Genomic DNA, 25242 nt, shown 5'->3' with positions numbered 1-25242 from the left:
AAAGTCTTAGAGAGGCAGTGATCTATTTGGCAAACTGAAGCCAAAACTTTGCAGTAAATGAAAAAAAAACAATTCTTAAATATTTCAAATGAGTTGGACATATGCACACTATTAATAGAAATAACTGATAAAGGATATGCACAAGTGATAAAAACAGATCAGTTGCTGACATGGATTGTGCCAATTGATGAAATCATGTATTTTATTGTCAGTATTTCTATTGATATATAATGTGTTATTTTCAAGTGATACCTACTAAAATTGATGCTGAAAAGACAACTTTATTTTTTTTACAAAGCCAAAAGGCAAATACTATAGAAAAAATGTTGCTTCACTAAACTGAGAGAAGGCCTGTATTACTATTTTGAGATTGCAGAGCCCCAGTTATTAATTTAACACATTTCATTGTGAGCCAAAATTATTTTAGGTTCAGGGGGAAAATAATCTAACTTGAAGGCATTTACTAATAGAAGGTAAAAATAACTGTTTTATGCATTACAGCATATAACTTATATGATAATTATCATTTGTGTTGTTATCTCATTTCAAATGATAGACTACAGATATACCAAATGATTTATTAAAGGTGATATATGATTTTATTGCTATTAAAGTGAGATTCCAGATCAGATACTTAATTTCCAAGGCCATTGCTCCTTTCATTAACTCTAATGCTTAATAGGGGATTCCCATTTTCCACCCCCTCTACCCCCAATACCGGAGATTTTAGTCATATTATGTCTTGTTTGGGATTTAATTCAATTTTGGGGAAAAATACTCATTCAAATATTTTGGAGTTGAAAATACATGTAAGTTTTTAAAGGGCTGATTATCATAATACAACATAGTAGTATCTACATAGTAGTATCATCTATGTTTTTTGTCTGTGTAATAGAGAATACAGGTCGCCAAAGTGGGAAAATTACTCTCATTCTAAAGAAAAGCTGAGATCTGTAACTTCATAATCAGTAAAAAAAAAAAGTCATTCAACTCCCAAAACTTTCATATAGACTTAATTTTTAAATATCTGTCATAGAACTGAAAATTTACTAAATGACATTTTAACTTTAAAAATTCCTATATTGTGACATTATTTTGAAAAAGTATTTTTCCCTCTACCCAGAGATGTCAGAAGATAGCAAGGATGAAACTTAACAGCATGATTTCTTTAGAGATTTAGAGAAATAATACGCCTCTTAATAGCACTAGTGCCTGATTCAATAAGCCATCAATCACCTTGTGAATAGAAGGCTCTGTCCCTGCAGCCATGCAGTATCATTCTGCTATGTCTTAGAAATGCTAATAAAAGCTACAAATATGTATTTGACCTGCATGTGAAAGGATATCTCTACTTTCTTCTCAAGGAAATTGGATCTCCCCTACAAACTTTTCTGCATCCATCTCAATTTCTGAAGATTTACAGTCACCAACTGGTTTTGGGCAATTGAAAACATATCAAATATGTGGACTGAGTGTTGACTCTTGAAGCATAATATACTTTTCTCTAAGCTTGGCACTTGAAAGTTTTGTAGAGTCAGTATTATACACCACATTCTGACAGGGGTGATGCACAGTAGAATATTCATCAAGTAAGAAGATCTTCTCCTACACATAAAAAAAAGTAGTTTGAAATGACAAATCTTATTGGAGCTTCTCCTCTTAAGAAATCCACCAGCTTGTGTGCAACCCACATTTTTAATTTGTCTTGAGTTTCTACTGTCAACCACATTCAGTAATCTTAATACAGTTCCTTTTCTGTATGGGTCCTATTGCCATTAACTAAGGGAAATGAAATTAGCCTAGAAACAAAGTCAGAGATGGAGGTTGGATTTGATTCTAGAGCCACTGAGCCAAAACATGGCCAGTATCAGCTCTCTAGGTATCTGGTTTCTGGCTGGTTAACACTTGAGGTAGCCTCTTCTTGCCAACCCTTTATCACCACAGGTACCCCACAGTATGAGATAGGATTAATTATAAATCTGTGGAGTCTCTGTCCCTCCCATTTCTCTCTCCTGACTTCCTCTTCTCTTCAGACGTCAAATAGCAAGATAAATGGCAAAAGAGCAGTTTACAGTTTGTCAGGTTATAATGATGAATATATAATATATATGTGTGTGTATATATATATGTATATGTATATATATATATATATATATATCACTATCACTGTCCTCCCATTGTTTATGGATTTGCTCGAGCGGGCAAATGTCTCCATCATGAGACTTTGTTGTTACTGTGTTTGGCATATCGAATACGGGTAACTTGCCAGGCTTTGCCGTGCAGGCGAGATACTCTCTGTAGCTTGCCAGGCTCTCCTATAGGGGCGGAGGAATCGAACACGGGTTGGCCATGTTTGCTGCATGCAAGGCAAACGCCCTACCTGCTGTGCTATCACTCCAGCCCATATATATATTTATGGCATATGTATGTATATATATGCCATAAAACACATTTCAGAAGAAGAATTCTTCTTTTTTCCTTTCGGGGGCACATCCAGTGGTGCTCAGGAGATATTCCCAGCTCAGTTTTAGGGTAGCTTCTGGCAGTGAGACTCCCACATGCAAAGCCTGTGCTCCAGTCTTTTGAACCACTACCTAGACCCAAGTGCATAACTGATCACTTGATGACTTTACTTCCCGTTAATCATCGATTTGCTCGAGCGGGTGCATAATTAATTTCAAATTAATTTTATACTTTTAACTTTCATTATAATTTCAGAAATAGCTAAATATTGAATTCACCTCTCCTATGTACAACTTAAAACCAACAATTCAATAAGCAATAGATCCATCAAGGGTTTTAAAATCAGGCTATTTTTCAGACTGATTTCATCAGAAACTCAAAGAGTTTCATGCTTTTAATACTTCATCTTATCACCTTGGACAATGTTTCCAAAATATAGCTAACATTGAGAACTGCTGCTCTAAATATTTCCAGATTTTTAACTTTTTCTACAAGAAAATAGTATTAGTTCTTCACATAAAGTATAGTCATGTTTTATAGCCAAAGGCAGTAGAGCATTTTATTTCTGCAGGTAATAACCAAAATGTCATATCTTGTCCACAAGAAAGAAAGAATAATTCGCTAATAACTTTAAAGTGTAATTATTTTTTTCATTATAACTAATGTTACTAAAATTTTGACTATTAAAAATAAATACTGTGAATGGTAAATAGCATTTATGATCTTTTCACTCACATAGAAACTGAAATATGCATTGAGCTTTTTAGTCATCGTAACACTGACCTTTGATTGACATTAGAGCCACTGCTCTGTCCTTTCCTTTTACACACAGTTAATATCTCTCCTGCAAAGGCCCCATCTCTTCTGTGAAGATGCACTAAGATGAGCAATAAACAGATCTCTTATTCTAAACTCATAAAGCATTTACCAACTTCAAATTTTATTTTACATATCTTACTACTACCATATAATCTTAGGAATATGTGTGTATGCAAAATTAGATATTCACACTAATATTCGATGCATCTGTGTTTGCTGTCTTCTCAAGTATATGTCTATAATCTCTTATTTCAAATTCAAAAAATTCAAGTTTTTTAAAATTTTAATCAGTGAAACACCATGAGGTACAGTTGTAGAAAAAATTTAAGTATTTTTAAAATTAAAATTTTTGATTTGCTATCAGAACCTTAGTCAAGCAAGGTATTTATAAATTCTATTCAGTGACATACATATTGTATATATGCCCATATGACAATGTAAGTATGCCAGTATATTACATAGAATTATTAATATCACTGACTATGGAGTGCTATCTCAACATTATATGGTAAATATATCTTTTTCTGTATTTTTTTAAAAATCCTAAAATTTCTGATTATCAAATGTATTTTTTTTTTTATTTTTTGGTGACACCTGGTGATGCACAGGGGTTACTCCTGGCTCTGCACTCAGAATTAACTCTGGTGGTGCTCAGGGGACCATATGAGATGCTGGAAGTCGAATCCGGGTCAGTAATGTGCAAGACAAACGCCCTACCTGCTGTGCTATTGCTCCAGCCCCTCAAATGTATTTTTGTCTCCCCCAAAATGAAATAAATTAAAATTGTTTTGATGTTTGAAATAGTTGAAAAAAATCAGTGTTCAATAAAAACACTCTCAAAAGACATATGCACACCTTTGTCTATTGGTGCGCTTGATAAAATAACTAAGATAAGGAATCAACCAATGACAGATAAATGGATTATGAAGATATGGTATATATACACAATAGAATACTATGCCACAGCAAAATAAATGATGAAATCACATAATTTGCTGCAACGTGGTTGGAACTGGAAGATATACTGAGTGAAGAAAGACAAACACAGAATTATCTCACTTATCCTTGGTATATAGGATACTGGATAAGGAAGTGTATTGTAAAAAGGGATCCCTAGATCAACCTTGACCCCAGTGTTCAGAAAGGAAAATGAAAGAAATAGAGGTGAGGGAGAAGAGAATGGGAAGTAATGGGTGAATAAGCTTTGGGGCTTCAATTATACTGCTGACCCAAGTGAGTGGTATATCATATATCCAAAACACAGACTCAAGAAAACTGAAAACCTAAGCTATAAGCTGCAACCACTGAAACTTTGTAATGTACCTGTCAAGTTGACAGGTGGGGATGAGGTGGGGATTTGGGTGGGGAGGGACTATGGGAACACTGTTGGAGGAATAGTCGACACCAGTGGTGGAATTTCATGTTTTTCAAGAACATGTTCTCTACAATCCCTTGTAAACTCGAGTAAGTTATCTTGATTAGGGGTCTAAAATGAAAATATTTCTGTGCTATATTTGTTTCTTTCTGGAGAATTAACTACAATTTATCAATGGATCAAAGGACTAACACTTCTAGAGTAACCCCTGTAAAATTCAATCAGGGCACTCCTCATTCTGTAAACAAAACATTGTACATAACCAGGTGATCTATAATGTGAGGACCTGGGTTGGTTGGCAGATTCAAAAGTGTGAATCCTATCCATTTTATTGAACGGATGACTGAATGATTGAGAAAAGAGTATTTTAAGCAGATACACATGCTTTTATTTGTTTCTTATAAATTGTATTATTTGGGAATTGAGTAGCTAAATGCAAGTGGAGTTAACACTAATATAAGCAAATGAGTGACAAAATACCAGCCAAATGATAGATCTTAAGTGATAGAAGGACCGGAGCCGAGAAATTCTATAGAGATTAAGACATTTGTCTTGCAAAGGGTTGACCTGTTTGGATGCCCAGATTTGCAGATGGTTTCCTGAGCACTACTAGGAATGGTCTCTATGTACAGAGTCAGAAGAAAGCTCTGAGCACTGTTTGGTGGGGACCAAAGGAAAAAAAAGTGTAAATGTAATGTCAAAGTACAAATGTGCATCCCTTTTGAATTCAGCTGTATGTATGGAATCGAAACTCACTATTCTTTCGAACTTCTGTTCATTTGCTAAGATTATCTATTTCTATTTGTTTCACAGAGTGCCAAATTATGTCCATCATTCTGGAAATTTCACCTTAAAACAAGAACCCATTTCCTTTGCCTTGTTAATTATGGCATCCAAATCTTGCTCCAGTTTCTGCCACATCACCAACAATTAGTATACCTAAAACTGAGAACGTTTTCAGGACCCAGGGATTTTACTTAAACAGTACCCTGGAATAAGATGAGATTAGGATCAAATTGGAGAAATAGGAACACTAGTGTTAGTATTTGGAACTAATTGTGCAGAAACTAGACATATATGGCCAAGCAGACAAGACCAACAATAGATCTCAAAACTTTACTTATCAAATAACTAAGTTACAATACTTAACAAGTGATATGGCAACAAAATATTTTCACTCTCCTTCCCAGACCAACCATTGAGGGACTTCTGCTTCACCTGTTCCAATAATGGATATCAATCCAATTTCACAAAGGATTTTAGAGATTTAAATATAGTTATAAACATTTGCTTATGGTGAGATGTGGTTTTATTTTAACTAAGATATTTTTACTCACAATACTAATTTTACCAAATTGTTTGCATTCTGTGAAATAGTTTATTCTATTATGTTTGTCCCATGCATTTTCTTTTTTGTTATCTTTCTGATCAACGAGGCAGCTGGAACTGGCAAATCAACTTGCTCAGTGAGCAACAATAGGAAATGTAAAACATCAGATCTTTGGGACTGCAGACAGTGCAGTAGGTTGGGCACTTACCTTGAATGTGTCAACCTGGGATCAAACCCCCATACCACATGCAGTTACCCACCACATGTCAGGACACTTGATCATAGGACCAGGGGTGAAACTCTGAGCACAGCCAGCTGGCAATTAGAATCATTCTATGAAACAAAATTTTTCCAATTCCTTTGAAAAACTGTCCTCTTTTACCCTCCTCTACATAAAATTAGCCACAGTATAAATTCTTCAGAAAAATCGCTGTACTTTGCAAACGCTACTGATGGTTACATTTGACTAGACCATTCAGTATTGACCAAGGATTGAGTTGGCAGGGAATATGGAGAGTCAGTCCCCAAACAACCAGTCTCTTCTGTAGGCAAACTTGTGGCTTAGTGCAAATAGTACAAGGCTGGAGTTCATAACTTATTTTCTTTTGTTTCCTCACAGAGAACAGAGGCTCTTTTGCACTACACATATGAAAAATAAATGAAGAATGTATAAACAAATTTCAGTTAAGATGAACTCAGGAGAATCATGACTCCAGACAGCAAATTTTAAATATTTTATATTTTTATTAAACTTACCTTACAAGATTAAAATCAGGTTGGATGTTCATAAATAGAAATGGATTTAATAAATCATGGTCGCCTGTATTCTGCAATCCCATGTGTCACCAAAAATATATTTTTATATAAAGTATTTAGTACCCCAAGAAATGTTCAAGATAAAATATAACTTAAGGATGTGTTTGATGTAGGTAAAACCAAACTACTTATTATTAAATTGTAAATATGAATCTAAATATTAGATTATGTATGCAAAACCTGAAAAGAAACTAGAAGACTGTAAATCAAAATTTAAATAAAGGAAATTTCTCTTGTGGATTACAGGTGATTTTTTTTATACAGGTGATTTGTTTACATGAGCATACAAGCAAAGAGAAAATATTCTTATCTTGTAATCAACACATATGACACAATGCATACTTGTTTTAGTGAAAGTTCCAGAAAATACTGCTCATGTGGCTAGCTTGTGGCGCCACAAGCAGCCTTAAATAAACTCTCTGATCTAAAATTCAATTTTCAGTTGTTTATTAATTTATTGCTGATTTGGGGAAAAATAAGTTGGAAGAAAGCTATATATAAAAGCCAGACCAAGAGTAAAAGTCCCTATTTTTCTATTTCTCTCAAATACACCAGGGGAACCTGTCATCCCATGGCATAGCAGATCCAGAGATGTCTAATATTTTGGCTAAAAGAAAGTTTCTTCCAACCCTTCTCTTATGGTGTGCTTAGAAGTAAATCCTGATATCCACAACTATGGAGCAGAAAATCCTTTTGCTATTCGTTTCATTTCATGAATGAAATTGATGCACACAATACAGTATGCATGTTCTAAAACCTACACCAATATCTACTTCCTGAGAATAAACAAAGATGACAGTTACTTAAAAGAATGACCCTTCAAATTTAATTCTACTTTATATCCTAAGTACAACCAGTCTATTAAGAGGAATTACTTCGTCGTCCACACTATATTCATATATCATCAGTCTTCATTAATATGAAATTCATAGATCATTGAGTTTAATTAATATAGAATAATACCCTCTAATTTTAGTCACTGAGCAAGTCCCAAATGCCTTAACTATGCATGTACTGGGAAGGATTCTGATCTTTGAAAATAAGCCTTCAATAAGATACTTAAGGACATAAAAGTGAATTTATAAATTTTTATGTGGTTTGACAAAAGGAATCAACAATGAGGATGTTCTATACATATTATAAACAGTCAGTAGAAGTAAATCAACAGGGACAGGATCTTCAATTTTTTTTTCCATTGGTAGATTCCAGGTTCCAGAATCAGAGTTGACATACAGTTTATGTTCAGCTTTGTTGAATGAGGTTATAATGTAATCCCTGAAAAACACTATATTTAAGACAAGGACTCAAATATTTAATTTAGAACATTTTGATGGTATGGATTATTGAATACCGGCAGAGGAACAAAGGCAAGCAGGTCCCGGGGCTGAGATCTCCAAGCCTACTTGGATTGGGGCTGAGCATCCTCCACCCAGATCCTCTGAATTCCAGTAGGCGGGGGTCACACCCACCAACTGGTCCCCTGGCGCCATGTAATCCCATCAACGGCCAAGATTCAGAGACTATAAAAACCAGTTCCCGGAAGAGAAGAGTGCAGTCTCCTGCCCCTGCGCCTGGCTGTCCTCGCCGGGGCCCCTTGGAGGGGAGCGGGTTGAGCTTTCCTCCCTGCCCCGAAATCTTATTATCTCATTCCTACTTTGGACAAACTGGCAGGCTACTGAATGTAACCTGCCCACATGGCAGAGTCTGGCAAACTCCCCCCATGGAGTACCCAATATGCCAAATACCAGTAACAATGATGGGTCTCACTCTCGTAAAGAGCCTTGAATATAGCACTTTCTTAAAATCTCAGGGCTAGGATGAAGGAGACATTACTGGGGCCTGCTCAAGGCAATCGACGAATAACAGGATGGTCGTGATTCGTGATTCTTGGTCGTGATTGAATACAAGTGCAATTATAAACAGTATCCTCTTTGTCCAGATTGACTTAAAGCACCTATTTCCTTAGAGTCTAATACATTCAAGCATTTGTTTCTTAAGTTCTAACTACTAAAATTACTTCACTCTCTTTATGTTGTGTAAAGTCTTTGCTATGGTCACACCGTTCTCTGTAAGTACTCTAGGTTGATTCAGTGAACATACAGCAGAACCATAAGATGTTTTAAAATTCTAAAAAAAATAGCAATATAATGCTCAAGAGGAAAACATTCATCAATAATTATAACTACTCAAGGATGGAATGCAAATATTAAGTTTTAATATATGCATATTATTGTAATAATGTTATTATAAAGTTATTATGAGACATAAGTTCTTAATAGATTTAAGTCTTAACACTAAGATTTATGAAATTGTTAACACTAAGAGTTATGAATTCATTGCCTCTTTTGCAAACCACAACACCCAAAAGGAGGGAGAGAACAAGAGGGAATACCCTGCCACAGAGGCAGGGTGGGATGGGGGGATGGGGGATGGGAGGGATACTGGGATCTGTGGTGGTGGGAAATGGGCACTGGTGGAGGGATGGGTATTTGATCATTGTATAATTGAAACCCAAGCACAAAAATTTGTAAGTGTACAACTGTACCTCATGGTGTCTCACTAATTAAAAATTAAATAAAATAAAATAAGAACAAAAAATTGTTCTACTATATTTTTTATGTTACTGTATGGATTAGGCATCAAAGAACTGCTCATTAGATGCCACTAGAAATAAGCGTCAGCTATTGAGATGGGATTCCCTGATAGGAACTCACTGACTCCCTGCCACCAGCATACACCCTCCAAACAGGTACCCTCAGAGCATGAACTAAGGGGTATCACCCAGGTCATACCACATAAAAGGGGTAAATGGCTACTGAACTCAAAACTGAGAACTTCCTAGCTTTTGTTCTTTCTATTTTGTCATTATTTCCCACATTATCAAGTTTACACCCTGTGCTCAAGGGTGCGAATGGCTTACTTATCTAGCAACATCAGCTATTCAACTAGAGGCAAAAACTTCTTGGATCATTTCTTATACCTTATGAATATTTATAAAGATTTTGAAGATGAGAATATTAACAGTGCCAAAAGCACAGCATAGATAAAGAGCAGGATAAGTAGAGAGGAAGATACAGAGAGATAGGGTTGAGATTTTGGTGTGTGTGTGTGGGGGGGGTGGGGGTAGAGGCAGGGGGAATTCTGCCCAGGGCTAGACACATGTTGAAACTAGAGAAGTACTTTTAGGGAAGTTAGTGATATTACTCCCTAAGACTAAAAAGCCCTTCTACACACCCATACTCTTCCAGAGGGATATCCATGTCATTTCAGTTTTCAGTTACATTAAGCATATATCTCTAAAAGTAGTATTGGAGGTCCAAGAGTAGTCTAAGCATTAGAGCATTGCTTTGCCTGTGGTGAATCCCCCATTTGAATCCCTGACACCGCACGCACATGGTCCTTCCTACAAGATCCTCAGAGCACCACCAAAGATGACTCCAGAGCAGAGTCAGGAATAGCCCCAGAACATTACCGGGTGTGGCCCCAAAATCCCACAAAATTTTGTAGCATAAAATGAAAACAATAGAAGTAACATGGGTGGTAAGAATCTCCAGTTTGTATTAAATATTGTTCTCTGAAGCTACAGTTTGTGTTCAAGAATACTATAGGAGAGTTTGTGTTAAACAATGCTTTCTGAAGCAAAGATACAACCACAGCACAAAAGCTACTGAAGTCCTTTCTACATTGTCTCATACCCTATTTGCTCATTCAAATGGTAAAGGTAAAGGTAAAGGCCCTCCCGTTGATCGTCGATTTGCCCGAGCGGGCCCAGTAACGTCTCCATTGGAGACTTTTGTTGTTACTGTGTCTGGCATATCGAATACTCTCGGTAGCTTGCCGGGCTCTCCGAGAGGGGCGGAGGAATTGAACTCGAGTCGGCCATGTTGGCCGCGTGTAAGGCGTGTAAGGCGAATGCCCTACCCGCTGTGCTATCGCTCCAGCCCCATTCAAATGAATGTAAGTGAATTCTTAAGATATTTAAAGTGACAAAAACAATCCCTTTGATGTAGCCTCATTATTAAAATATTTTTGTAGATAATAAATATCCATTTTTTAGTTCATCATTAATAACTAAACAAAAACCCAGTAACCTGACTAAATATAATTATTATTTCAAGCCTTATCTGTGTACAGAAATAATGGCAAAGGACTTTAGCTCACCTCACACTTTCAATTCAGTTCAATTCTATTCATAGTAGGAAGTCAGTGGCCTAACTAATGTGATTACTGCTGACAGCACCCAGGAAAACTATGAATAGAGAAACCACTGTCATCAACCAGCTATGTAACCTAAGTCAAAATATTTTACTAATCTAAGCCTCAGTTTCTTCACTAAAAAATTAGCTGAAATAATAATGATTTACCAATCATTGTTAGCACCTCCCAGGTCTTCAGTCATAACAATCTATGGCTTGTTTTTATAAATATTAGAAAAATCTAATATATCATGAGAAAAAATGCACTGGTCTAGAGATGGCATTTAAAACATGCCATATTTCCTAATTTAAAAAAATACAATTCTATGAGGAACTATTTAAAAAGCTTTTGTAATTTGACCATATTTTTACAGGAGAATAAGAAAAAGATGAATCTGATAATGCAGCTGCTGTGGTGTATAAGATCTCATATGCAAATACTGGTGCGATTGAACTTATAGTACATATAATATACAAAAATTGAACTTATGTGACTTTCAAACATATCTAGGTATCCTGATTTCTATTCATTTAACATGGAACTCAAATAAATTATTCTCTGTCTGGCAAAAGAATTTATGGGAAAGTTCTAAAGCTTTCTTTCTCATTTTGAAGCAGAAATAAGGAAAGAAGAGAACAAAGATTTCAGAAGAAGACGAATATATACGATGAATCACTTTTCCACAGGACAATCAGAGCGGGTGAAATGATTGCTAATCTCTTTCTTTCTGTTTTTTCCCACTCTGTTCACCATTCCGACAAATGATCAATACTTGGTTTAAAAAGGTAAAAGGCCCTCCCGTTGATCATCAATTTGCTCGAGCGGGCCCAGTAACGTCTCCATTATGAGACTTGTTGTTACTGTGTTTGACATATCGAATACGTCACGGGGAGATTGCCAGACTCTGCCACGCGGGCGAGATACTCTCGGTAGCTTGCCGGGCCCTCCGAGAGGGGCGGAGGAATCGAACTCGGGTTGGCCATGTTGGCTTCGTGCAAGGCAAACGCCCTACCGCTGTGCTATCGCTCTAGCCCTATATTGTTATACTTGGTTTAAAATTTACAAATCATTTTCTTTGTTGCTTGGCTGTTTCTGGTCATCTTTGTGGCCTTTTGAGTTTCGAACACTGTGACTCATTGGGTGAATAATTTTGAAGTTCATCTTATGAAGAATTATTTGTCACCACTTAGGAAAAGTTCAAAATATGCATGCAGCAACCCTGGGTTCAAATTTCAATAATATATCTAACTATGTAAGACCAGGCAGTTAATTTTTTCGTGTAGGATTTTAGTTTCTTCACTAGGAAAATTGACCCAGCAACGTTATTATTACTATTTGCGGGGGGGAGGGGTGCGGGGGGGGGGGGTCAAAAGTAAGCTACACCCAGCAATGCTCCTCAGGATTATTCTTGCCTCTGTGCTTTGGGTGAACTTTTGACAGAGTTAAGGGACCTTATAAAACAACTTCCTTGTACTAGCTCTTTCACCCATGTTACGTTCTTTTTATGAAGATTAAATAAAATAATTTTTTCTGGAGCTATAGCACAGCGATAGGGCATCTGCCTTGCATGCTGCCACCTGGCAAACCAGGGTTTGATTCCTCTGCCCCTCTCTAAGAGCCCAGCAAGCTACTGAGTGTATCTCGCCTGCACGGCAAAGCCTGGCAAGCTATCCCTGATGTATTCAATATGCCAAACACAGTAACAACAAGTCTCTCAATGGAGACATTACTGGGACCGCTCAAGCAAATCGATGAACAAGGGAGGACAGTACTACAGTGCTAAATAGTATATTAACAAACGATCAACTGTGATAATTTTATTAGGTTTTATTTAGCCAAGTGATCTGATAATACATATTTTATCCAATAATACATATTTTTACTTCATTGTTGAGATAAAAAAATTCTTGAAAAAGTTTTATTCATGTATATAATAAATATAAAGCAATTTTTTTTCAGTGGAGACAATTAATTCTTGTTATTCATTGTAGTTGTGGTTGACATGTCTCTGCAGAGAGTGAATTATGCAAGTCTGTGGCCATAACACTTGATCAACTATCTAATATAGAGTTATATGTCACTCAGTGATAGACAATTTGAATGTCACTCGGTGATAGACAATTTGAACATTGTGTTCATATCATAGAGGATGATTCTGCAAGTCTAGCCTATGGAAATACTACCATGAACATAGATGTATGTCATGGTTTCCAACCTTATTATATTATACCTATGAACCCAAGAAAATAGGAGAAATATGTCACAATTCATTACAGCAGAAATACGAATGACTACTTAACTAGTGTTTTGTGCATTGTTTTTAAATCAAATATTAGAAAATATTAGAAAATGGGCTGGAGCAATAGCACAGCGGTAGGGCGTTTGCCTTGCACGCAGCCAACATGGCCGACCCGAGTTCGATTCCTCCGCCCCTCTCGGAGAGCCCGGCAAGCTACCGAGAGTATCTCGCCCGCACGGCAGAGCCTGGCAAGCCACCCGTGATGTATTTGATATGCCAAACACAGTAACAACAAAAATCTCCAATGGAGATGTTACTGGGCCCACTTGAGCTAATCGATAAACAACGGGAGGGCCTTTACCTTTTACCTATTAGAAAATAAAAATTATGTACTTACTTAAATTTAAAAGAACCATTAACTAATCAAGAAACAAAAAACTACTAAGAAAAAATATTTTAAATAAAAAAATTAATTCATATTATATTAATATTGCTCTAATATAAATCTGTTGCTGCTCATTTGCTAGAATATATAAAGACCATGGCTGCAGTATTGTTTCAGAGAGAAAGGCTTTGATACCCATTTGATTTCTCTGATTTTATCACTGACAAAGCTTAATGGCTAAGAGACAATAACTTTTGTCATAAAACGTAAGGACATTTTTTTCCAGAATGGCTCCAGTCCTTGGCAGTTGAAATAAGGAAAACAATCAGGATGACCTCCATAGATTACCAAATTACCATTAAGTTGTATATGACTATGGAACTTAAAACTCATTTTATATGTTTGTATTTAAAGATACACTATTCAATGTTATTTTAATTCACTAACACTTGCCTTAAAGCTTAGCAGCTACCTTAAAGAAACTCACGCCTGAACAGAGCTTATCAGAACAACAACAAAAAAAAAAACTAAAAACTTTTCCACATAAGGACATCTGATTTCTTCATAGGAGCAATAAGCAACACTGGAGCATTCTATTGGGGGAGGGGCTAGTTTAAATAGCAAAATCTCAAGTTTCTCCTGTTCTGTTCTGTCCTCCCATTGTTCATCGATTTGCTCGAGTGAGCCCAGTAACATCTCCATTGTGAGACTTCTTGTTAGTGTTTGGCATATGAAATACATCACCAGGAGCTTGCCAGGCTTTGCCGTGTGGGGGAGACATTCTCGGTAGCATGCAGGGCTCTCCGAGAGGGGCCCTAGTTTCTTTTAAAAAATCCATTATCAAAGATTAGATGATCATATATTTCAGGGGAGATGTCAGTATATTCAACCTTGTTCCATTGGTCTGAAGCTCTGCCTTTGTTCCAGGACCATGCTGTTTTAATTATTACTGCTTTGTAGTAGAGTTTGAAGTTAGGAAGGTTGATTTCTCCCATTTTTTATTACCAAGAATTGCTTTAGCTATTCGTGAAGGCTTATTGTTCCTATGCATTTCAGGAGTGTTTGCTCCATTTCTTTGAAGAACATCATGGGTATTGTTATAGGGATCAAATTGAATTTTTACAATGCTTTGGGAAGTATTGCCATTTTGACAATGTTAATTCTCCTGATCCATGAGCAGGAGATATCGTTCCATTTTCTCGTGTCCCCTTTTATTTCCTGAAGAAGCATTTTGTAGTTTTCTTTGTACAGGTCCTTTAATCCTTAGTTAAGCTGATTCTTCGGTACTTGATATTCTGGGCCACAATTGTGAACGGGATTGTTTTCTTCATGTCACTTTCTTCTCTCTCACTATTTGCCTATAGGAAAGCCATGGACTTTTGGGTATTGATTTTATAGCCTGCAACTTTACTATACAAATCTATTGTTTCTAGGAGTTTCTTGGTACAGGTTTTAGGGTTCTCTGAGTATAGTATTATATCATCTGCAAATAGTGAGAGCTTGATTTCTTACTTTCCTACCTGAATGCCCTTAAAATATTTTTCTTGCCTAACCACTATTGCAAGTAATTCCAATACTATATTGAATAGCAGTGGAGAGAGTGGGCATTCTTATCTCACCCCATATCTTAGAGGGAAGGCTCTCAGTTTTTCCCCATAGAGGATCATGATAGCTGTAGGCTTGTGGTAGACAGCTTTAACTATATTCAGGAAAGTCCCCTCTATACCCATTTTGGCAAGGGTTTTCATCATAAATGGATGCTGGATCTTGTCAAATGCTTTTTCTGGCTGGAGCGATAGCACAGCGGGTAGGGCGTCTGCCTTGCACGCAGCCAACATGGCTGACCCGAGTTCGATTCCTCTGCCCCTCTCGGAGAGCCCGGGAAGCTACCGAGAGTATTCGATATGCCAGACACAGTAACAACAAAGTCTCCAATGGAGACTTTACTGGGCCCGCTCGAGCAAATCGATGATCAATGGGAGGAAAAAAAATTGATATGTTCATATGGTTTTTAAATTTTCTATTGTTGATATGATGGATTATGTTGATTGATTTCTAAATGTTAAACCATCCTTAAATCCCTGGGGTGAATACTACTTGTTCATGTTATATAATCTTTTTGATGAGTTGTTGGATTATATTTGCTCATAGTTTGTTGAGGATCTTTGCATCTGTGTTCATCAGAGATATCAGCCTGTAATTCTCTTTCTTTGTGGTATCTCTGACTGCTTTTGGTATCAGGGTGATATTTGCTTCGTAGAAACTCTTCGGAAGTGTTTTTGATATTTCAATTTTGTGAAAAAGCTTGAAGAGGATTGGGAGCAAGGAAAGCCTCTTTAACAAATTGTGCTGGCAAAAATGGAGAGCTACATGCAAAAAAAAATGGGCTCAGATCTCTGCTTAACACCATGTACAAAAGTAAGATAAAAATGGATTAAATACCTCAACATCAGACCGGAATCCATAAGGTACATTGAAGACAAAGTTGGCAAAACCCTTCACGACATTGAAGCGAACGGTGTCTTCAAAGATGTCACGTCACTGGCCAAGCAAGTGAAAACAGAGATAGACAAATGGGACTATCTTAAACTAAGAAGCTTCTGCACCTCCAAAGAAACAGTGACCAAAATACAAAGACAGTCTACAGGATGGGAAAGGATATTTGCCCAATACACATCCAACGAGGTATTGATATCAAGGAGATACAAAGTACTGGTTGAACTTCACAAGAAGAAAACATCCAACCCCATCAAAAAATGGGGCAACAAAATGAAAAGAAACTTTCTCAAAGAAGAAATCCGAGTCTCAAAAAGGCACATGAGAAAATGCTCTACATCATTAATCATCAGGGAGTTGCAGATCAAAACAACAGTGAGATATCATCTCACACCACAGAGACTAGTCCACATCTAAAAGAACAAAAGCAACTGGTGTTGGCATGGCATGGATGTGGCAAGAAAGGGACCCTCCTTCACTGCTAGTGGGAATGCTGAATGGTTCAGCCCTTTTGTAAAACAGTATGGATGATTCTCCAAAAATTAGTTCTTGCACTCCCATTTGACCCAGCAATATCACTCCTGAGAATATATCCCAGAGAGGCAAAAATGTAAAGTCGAAGTGACATCTGTACTTGTTTTTCATTGCAGCACTGTTTACAATAGCCAGAATCTGGAAAAAACCTGAGTGCCTGAGAATAAATGACTGGTTAAAGAAACCTTGGCATATCTACACACGGAGTACTATGTAGCTGTTAGAAAAGATGAAGTCATGACATTTACATACAAGTGGTACTACATGGAAAGTATCATTCTAAGTGAAATGAGTCAGAAAGAAAGGGACAGACATAGAAAGATTGTAATCATCTGGGGAACATAAAGTAACAAAATAGGAGACTAACATCCAAGAATAGCCAAGTTAAGTACCAGGAAGTTCACTCCATGGCTTGGAGGCCAGCCACACATGCTAAGGGAAAAAGCAGCTCAGATAGAGATGGGAGCACTAAATAAAAGGTGTTGAGAGGATCCTCCCAGGATGGGCGATGCATGCTGAAAGTGGACTATAAACCAAACATGATAGCCACTCAATGCCTCTTCTGCAAACCACAGCACCCAAAAGGAGAGAGAGAACAAAAGGGAATGCCCTGCCACAGAGGCAGGGCAGGACGGGGGGTATTGGGGGTGGGAGGGATACTGGGATACCTGGTGGTGGGAAATGGGCACTGGTGGAGGGATGGGTATTTGATCATTGTATAATTGAAACCCAATCACAAAAATTTGTAAGTGTACAACTGTACCTCATGGTGTTTCACTAATAAATTTTTTTTAAAAAATCACAAAATGTAAACACATGATTCTAAATAGGATGAAAACAGACACTTGTTTACAGTCTGAATGCTGAAACAAGATGATGCTGTTTTGCCAACCTCATCTAAGAACATTTATGTGCAATGACAAACTTTCACATGTCTATGAATAACCACTGAAATGTCATAGGTTCTAAAATCTGCCTTTTTTAAGAAGAATTCTGATCTTCAAAAATTACCACTTTACTATTTTCATAGAATACAAATCAGCAATGCAAAAGCTATTAAAATGAATTAAAACCTATTATTGACCAGAGAGAAATATATTTGTTTCAAAAGCACTTATTTTTTCTAGAACAAAAAAGTGTACAGTAAAATAAAAATATCTTAAAATGATGAGCACTTTTCAAAATAGTAAAGTAGGTTTCAAAATGGGTAGTCAGTTATCTCTTCTGGAAGAAAACATTAGTACTGAGAGCTCAGTTTTTAGAGGGAATCAATCAGATTAAGTATTGGAAAAAGTCTAACAGAAAATGATAAAATAATAAGTTATTGTATATTCAAAATCAGAATGGAGGCCAGTGTGTCAATATTAGAAAGTAAGAGAAAGATATGACCATCACATGGTCAGAGATGTGCATGTTAAAGTATATAAATTAGAGTGGCATATTTAAATTAAAGTAAGATATTATTTTATTAATTTTATAATTTAACCAGAGAATCAGAATGATGACATAAGAAATATACAGTAAGAACAACTAAATGCAATTCTGGGAGCTGGTTAAACAATTTTTGCACAAATTTATTGATATGCCACTGGCTTACAGTGCTATAAATTTTAGGAATATAGAATCACATGTTAGTGCCAGCATAATCCTCAGTATACCCACCACTATAATTCGAGTAAATATTTGAATTTACAAATTTAAAAAATCCATAAAAATGAATATATATTATACATATACAAACAAATATGTTTATATTTCTATTTATTTTATAATAATATATTCACTAAACATTTAATTGAGTGGCTAACACTTCTTTATTTTATCTTTTCCATCAGTGTAATTTTATGATATAAGTATGAATATGAAATTGGGAGCTGTGTGATTAAAATCACTGTGAAATGTCATATTGTTAATATAAGAATTTAAAACTGGGTATGACTTTAGAGTTTAGGTTTTTACTTTACATTTCTAAATTTCATGTATTTCATCTAAAAAAAGAGCTGCTTTGTATAATCAAGCAAGTGAACAATTTTCTTACAGATCAGATAAACATTTGTTCAGTGTCTTTTCTCTTCTAACACATTTTCTATGTGCCGGCATTTATATAGAGGTAATGGTGCGATGTCTTGAGAGTAAATTTCAAAACTGTTCTCTATCAAATTCCCCGAATTGCTAAGACCAATACACCCCTACGTGACTTCCAAGTCTTAGGGTCAAAAGAAAGAAATATTATTGCTCAATTTGATGCCTTTAGCTGTCAAGCCAGTGATATCCGAGCATTTTATAAGAGTTTCCTTGTATACATTTTGCTAAGAATGATAAATGTAATAATAAAATCTTATATCCTAAACATCAACTTTAAGGAACAATCAATCAGGATAGATTAAGGCTCTACCACAATAATAGACTCTCCTAAAACAACCCCATAGTATCACAATATAGGTGTTCTTTTTTTTTAAAGTCTAGTATTTTTTAATAGACTCTATCTTGCAATGTATCTTGCAGTAGAAAACATTACACGTATGCAGAATCAACTGAGATTCTGAGGAACAGAAGAAGGTAAATGGGTATTTGATGAACAATTTTTTTGCCCCAAACTACTGTTTTTCTTTTAAACCCTAAATATAATATATACCATTTATATTAGATATAATCTTGAATTTCACTGTGTTTAAAGAAGAATAGAGGAAATATTTATTGTTTAAAGGTTATTTCTTTCTCGTCAGATTTCTAAGAAATAATTATATTCTCTTAAAAATTTAAAATGTTTTTATTTAGGATTTTTTTCAAGACTTTTAATAAGAATTGGTCTTATTCCAATACCATGCTTGCAGAATAAAATCAATAGCTAATAAGCACAATGCAGGATTCCAAAACCTCTGTCAGATGTATTAGTTAAATGAAAGTAACTCCTGTACTAGGTTAAACTGTGCCCCCCCCAAAAAAAAACAATATGTCGACTCAAAATTAAGAAAGCAAACTTATTTAGAGATAGGGTCTTTAAAAAAAAACCTTAATATAGATAAGATAATACTACAACAAGAAATGGAAGATTTAACAAATTATAAGAATGAACAACTTTCCTGCACAAAGTGTTATACGGATACATTCCTCAGAATCACCTTTGTATACAACGTCTTATACAGATTTAATGTAATATGCACTAAAATTTTAATGGTGTTCTTCCAAGACTTGGAACAAACTTTAATAAAATTAGTAGGAAACAAAAAACTTCCCTAACAGCCAAAAGCAATCCTTGGGTGAAAATAGATGGGAGGCATTGGATTTCTCAAATTTAATCTACACTAAAAAGCTATAATAATCAAAATAGCATGGTATCGAAGTAAAGATAGACTTGCAGAACAATGGAACACAATAAAAAGTGTTAAAAAAGAGTCTCAATTTTAAACCCCCAGGCTTATGGACAACAGTTCAAAAGAATATACGCACACTTATGTTCATCACAGGGCTTAGTGTTGTAGTTAAGATATAGAAGCAACCTAAATGTCCAACGAGAGATAAACAGATCAAACATTGTGGAATCTATATGCAATTGAATAGCATGCAGTTGTAAGAAAGGACAAAATCATGCAGTTTGCCACAAGATGCATGTAACTAGAGGATATCAGGCTGAGTGGAGTTAGTCAGAAGGAAAGAGGTAGTTATAGAACATCCACTCTCAGATGTGGAATTTAAAGGCCCACAGCAAGGTAACAACAAAAGTTCAAAGGCAGCAGATTAGGAGATTTGAGTTTTTGGGGGTGGTGGGGTAGAGGGTATTGAAAGGAGGAGTTCAGGAATCTTTGGGGAAGGGATATGGATACACGTGAAAGCTATGGTGTTGGAATTATGAACACAGGAAACCATCATTAACAATATTATACCTAAATCAAGTTTTTAAAAGTTAAAATATAATTAAAAGAAAACAAGATCCGTTGGAACACTGGCTGGGGAGACAGGTACTCTAATGATGAGTATGATTTTAGAATTCTATGCACATGGAATTTCAATTAAAATTTCAATTAAATTTATATCTAAATATAAAACTTAAATAAACAGATAAATATAAATTTGGTATTTTAATCATTTTTAAAAAATTAAAATTTGCTATTTTAATCATTGGAGCATGCAGGTCACCAGTCCTAGAGGTCCAAAGGCTGCTGTCTGATAACCCTGAATCAATATAGAATTTTCTCAACTTGGGTTAATTTTAGAAATGTGTACAGATATTTGTTATGGCCACAACTAGTAATGTTCTCTTAGCATCTAGTGGGTTGAGCCAGGCATGCTGCCAAACACCCTATAGTATACAGGACAACCCTCCACCCCATACCAAGAACTATCAAGTAGATAACTGTCAGTAATGCTGAGACTAGAAGCCTTGATAAAGATAAAGAATTCCTGTAAGAAAATTGAGAATCCTGTCTAACAAAACTCTTAGGCTACAGTTATTAGGTTCTTACCTAAATGACTCTCTAACAAACTATCAAAAGTCTCCAAATATTATCATTTCAATAGCTCCTTAATATCCTCCTCCTGTCTTCAAGTGTGCTGCTTATGTTGGGCAGGGACATATGGTACCTTCTAAAATATGAAACTCTTAAGGGCAAAAGGTAACATTTGCATTTATAGGATGCAGGACGATTAGTGAGTGGTTCTGAACTAAAATAAATAATTTAAAGCCCCCAGCACCAGGCCCAAACAAGGTCAGACCCAAACACCTGAAGAATTTGCCATCAGTACTCATCAATACACTGGCTCAGCTCTTCACACGCTACCTGTCTGAATGCAAGGTTCCGTCCCACTGGAAAACCAGCAGGACTGCAATACTGTACAAGAAGGGAGACATCTGCGACATCGGCAACTACCGCCCGATCTGCCTATTGTTTGTCATCTACAAGCTGTTCATTTTAGTCATCCTGAATAGGATTGGCAGAACACTAGATGAAGGACAACCATGCGAGCAAGCTGATTTGTGCAAAGGATTCAGAGCGATCGACCATATCCACACGATAACCAAGCTCATTTAGATATCTCGGGAGTTCAAAATGCTGCTCTGCCTAACCTTCATTGATTTAAAGAAGGCCTTTGATTCTGTTGAGATGGAAGCAGTCATCAAAGCCCTATCCAAACAGGGCGTTCAAACTTAATGCATCAGTATCTTCTGTGAGCTGGGTTACGGATTCACTACCAGGATCTCACCATTCTACAGGGAAGTGATCATTGACGTCAAGAAAGGGTTTTGGCAGGGCGATGCCATTTCACCAAAACTCTTCAGTGCCACCCTCGAGAACGTCATGCGATAACTAGAATGGGAAGGAAATGGACGGTCCGCAACTACACCACCTCCACTTTGCTGATGACATTGTTCTAATAACACCAAACAACAGCCAAGTGGCACAAACGCTGGCCAACTTCGACCATGCTTGTGGAAAGGTCTGACTACAGCTGAATCTCACAGACAATGTTTATGAGAAACAGTTTTGTTCCTGATGTTCCATTTGCTGTCAATGGAACTAACGTCTGCAAATGCAACAGTTATGTGTACCTAGGTCGAGAAGTCAACATGACGAATGACCTGGCACCTGAATTGCATAGGAGGAAGAAAGCAGCTTGGAACATCTTCAAGAGCATGGAAGAAATAGCTAAGAGGATGAAGAACCTCCGGCTCTGGGCACATCTCTTCAATTCCACTGTTCTTCCTGCATTAACATGCGCCTCAAAGACCTGGGTCCTACGAAAACAGGATGAGAATGCTACTCGGGTCCCCCAAAGAGCAATCAAAAAAGCTATGCTTGGAGTATCCTGCTTCACTGAAATGAGAGAAAGAATATGGAGTCTCAACCTCATCGATGATCAAGAATCAGGGACGCTGTCTCATTTGCCAAGGCGTCAAAAATCAGATGGGCTGGACACATAATGAGATTTGGAGATGACTGCTGGAGTAGAGCTGTTTACCAACTGGATTCCATGGGATGTTAAAAGATTGCGTGGCTGCCCACCTACGAGATGGTCAGACTTCTTTGTTAAGACCCTGAACAATCGGTTTGAAGCTCTTCATATTCCTAGAATGAGCAGACACCATTGGGCTACACTAGCACGTGGCAGGGACGAATGGAGATGTTACTGGTGCCCACTTGAGCAAAGTGATGAGTAATGGGATGTCAAGTGATCAGGTGGTCAAGTGAAAGCCCTCTAATTACTGTCATTGTCGCTGTCTTCCCGTTGTTCATTAATTTGATTGAGCAGGCCCAGTAACATTGAAGACTTTTTGTTACTGTGTTTGGCATATCGTATACATCATGGGTAGCTTGTCAGGTTTTGCCATGTGGGCGAGATACTCTCAGTAGCTTGCCAGACTCTCTGAGAGGGGCGAAAGAATCGAAGGTGGAGGAATAGAACTCCAGTCAGCCTGGTCGGTCTCATGCAAGGCAAACGCCTTATCCGCTATACTATTGCTCCAGCCCACACAAATTACAAATTTACTTAATATAATATCCATTGATGTCATTTCAATTTTCACATTTTTATGACCTACTTTTATCCTTAAGCTCACTTAGGTGTCATTGGTTTTAGAACGGTGACTTGTCTGGGTCTCAGACGGCTCCATAGAGTATGAATGACTATTCCACATTAAGCCTGACAAGACTGAAGACTATAGAGGCTCCACTCAGTAAGAAGGAATATTTGGCATCAGACATGACCCTAAAATCTTGATCCTTCTGCATGATTAAGGACAGAAACGTATGTGAGCATCTGCTAAGTTTGGCATCAGAAACTGCACAGCCTTGCAGGATACTGGAGCACTTGGGATCTCCAGGATCATGCCATCAGGAGGATCTCAAGTTTTGCATTCACACTGCTCAGTTCTCATCTGAAATATCTGATGTACCATAAATTATCAGCCCACACTCCCTTCAAATCGTTCAAGTCTAGATTGCTCTGATCATTACTCTACTCTGGTCTCACAGTTCATCTAGTTTCCACCCCAAGCCTCCATACTGACTATGCATCTTCCCCTGTGACTTCTAATATCAAACCCTAAATATCCAGACAATCTCTTTTTATGGATCTTCCTGTCATAGATTCACAAAATTGCCCAGCATGCAAACACAGCCTTAATTATTTTCCTTTGGGGACACCTGGTCCATTTCTCTCTTCCTTCCACTCAAGCTTGCTCAAATAAGATCTCCCTCTTGTAGCTGTGAGAGCCTACCCAGAACCTTTCTCTGCCCAGACACATCTCATTTGGCAGATACCTGTGTCTGTTTTTAATTATTTTTTTTATTCTTTAGCCCATACTTGTACACTAGTGCTTATCTTCAAGGGAGAAGTAAATATCAGATTATATTGTTGTGACTCCCTTTCACATGAAAAAAAAGCTGTCAAGCCTTATAGGTGAATGCAGAAGAATACATTACTAATAAGTAGACATGTCTCTTCTGCAAGAAGGAATAAGTACACTTAGTGAAGTACACTCAATTAATGAAATATACTTACTTGATAGAGGCAGTAATGGATAAGAGACAACATTTTCTAAGTTTAAAATTATATGTAAGAGAGATCAAAGTAGGTGAAGAAAAAATAGCTTCATACTAATGCCCAAGAGTGGCCGGGATTAGTACCAGGAATTTTGCTCCATGGCTTGGAGGCCAGCCACACATGCTAGGGGAAAAGGGAGCTCAGATAGAGAAGGGAGCACCAAATAAATAATGTTGGGAAGATCCTCCCAGGATGGGAGAAGCACACTGAAAGTAGACTATAGACCAAACATGATTGTCATCCATTGCCTAATTTGCAAACCACAACACCCAAAACGAGAGAGAGAACAAAAGGGAATGCCCTGCCCCAGAGGCAGGGTGGGATGGGGGGGATGGGAGGTGGGAGCGATACTGGGACCCATGGTGGTGGAAAATGGGCACTGGTGGAGGGATGGTATTGATCATTGTATAACTGAAAACCAAGCACAAAAATTTGTAAGTCTACAACTGTATCTCATGGTGTTTCACTAATAAAAATTTAAAAATTAAAAAAAAATAGCTTCATAACTTAGTATATAGATGGGATACTTATTGAGCTCCAACTATGTGGTATCATTATAAATGCTTCAAAATTATTAGTCAGCACATTCAATAATCATGAAAAGACACTTATGTAAGAAATGGTAGTCACTCATAAATATTGGTAAGGGAGGTTCAGGCAAATAAAGAACTTTGCTAGTAAGTGCTAGCAAAGATAGTAAGGTCTCACTCTTTCTATCTCAAAGCCCACAGTGAGTCTAAAATGAATTCAAGCAGGTGATATTCATGGCAGTAGGGGTGGGGTGGCAACTGAAGAGAAGGACACTCTCTCAAATATTAATTTGATAGATTTGGGGGTTTTTTGATAGTTTTTTGTTTTGGGGACCATATCTAGCATTGCTCAGGAGCTTCTCCTTGCTCTGTACTTATAGGTAACTTCTGAAGTTTGTGGACAATATGCAGATGCTGCGTTAGAACTGGGGTTAGTGGCTGCAAGGCAAGCAACATAGCACCTCCCCATTTTTAATGGATTTACCTTTTGTTTACATTATAGAAATCTAATATGTC

At 36.9% G+C, this 25242-nt stretch overlaps 1 protein-coding gene across 1 annotated transcript in view; it reads right to left on the bottom strand.

Moving 5' to 3' along the window:
- The window catches only part of ZMAT4 (zinc finger matrin-type 4), a 478152-nt gene that overhangs the window by 171871 nt on the left and 281039 nt on the right, over window positions 1–25242 (bottom strand). The window lies entirely within an intron of this gene.

Source organism: Sorex fumeus, unplaced genomic scaffold, assembly GCF_029834395.1.
Source record: "Sorex fumeus unplaced genomic scaffold, SorFum_2.1 ptg000033l, whole genome shotgun sequence".
Taxonomy (NCBI): domain Eukaryota; kingdom Metazoa; phylum Chordata; class Mammalia; order Eulipotyphla; family Soricidae; genus Sorex; species Sorex fumeus.
This window is presented reverse-complemented; position numbering and strand designations above follow the sequence as displayed.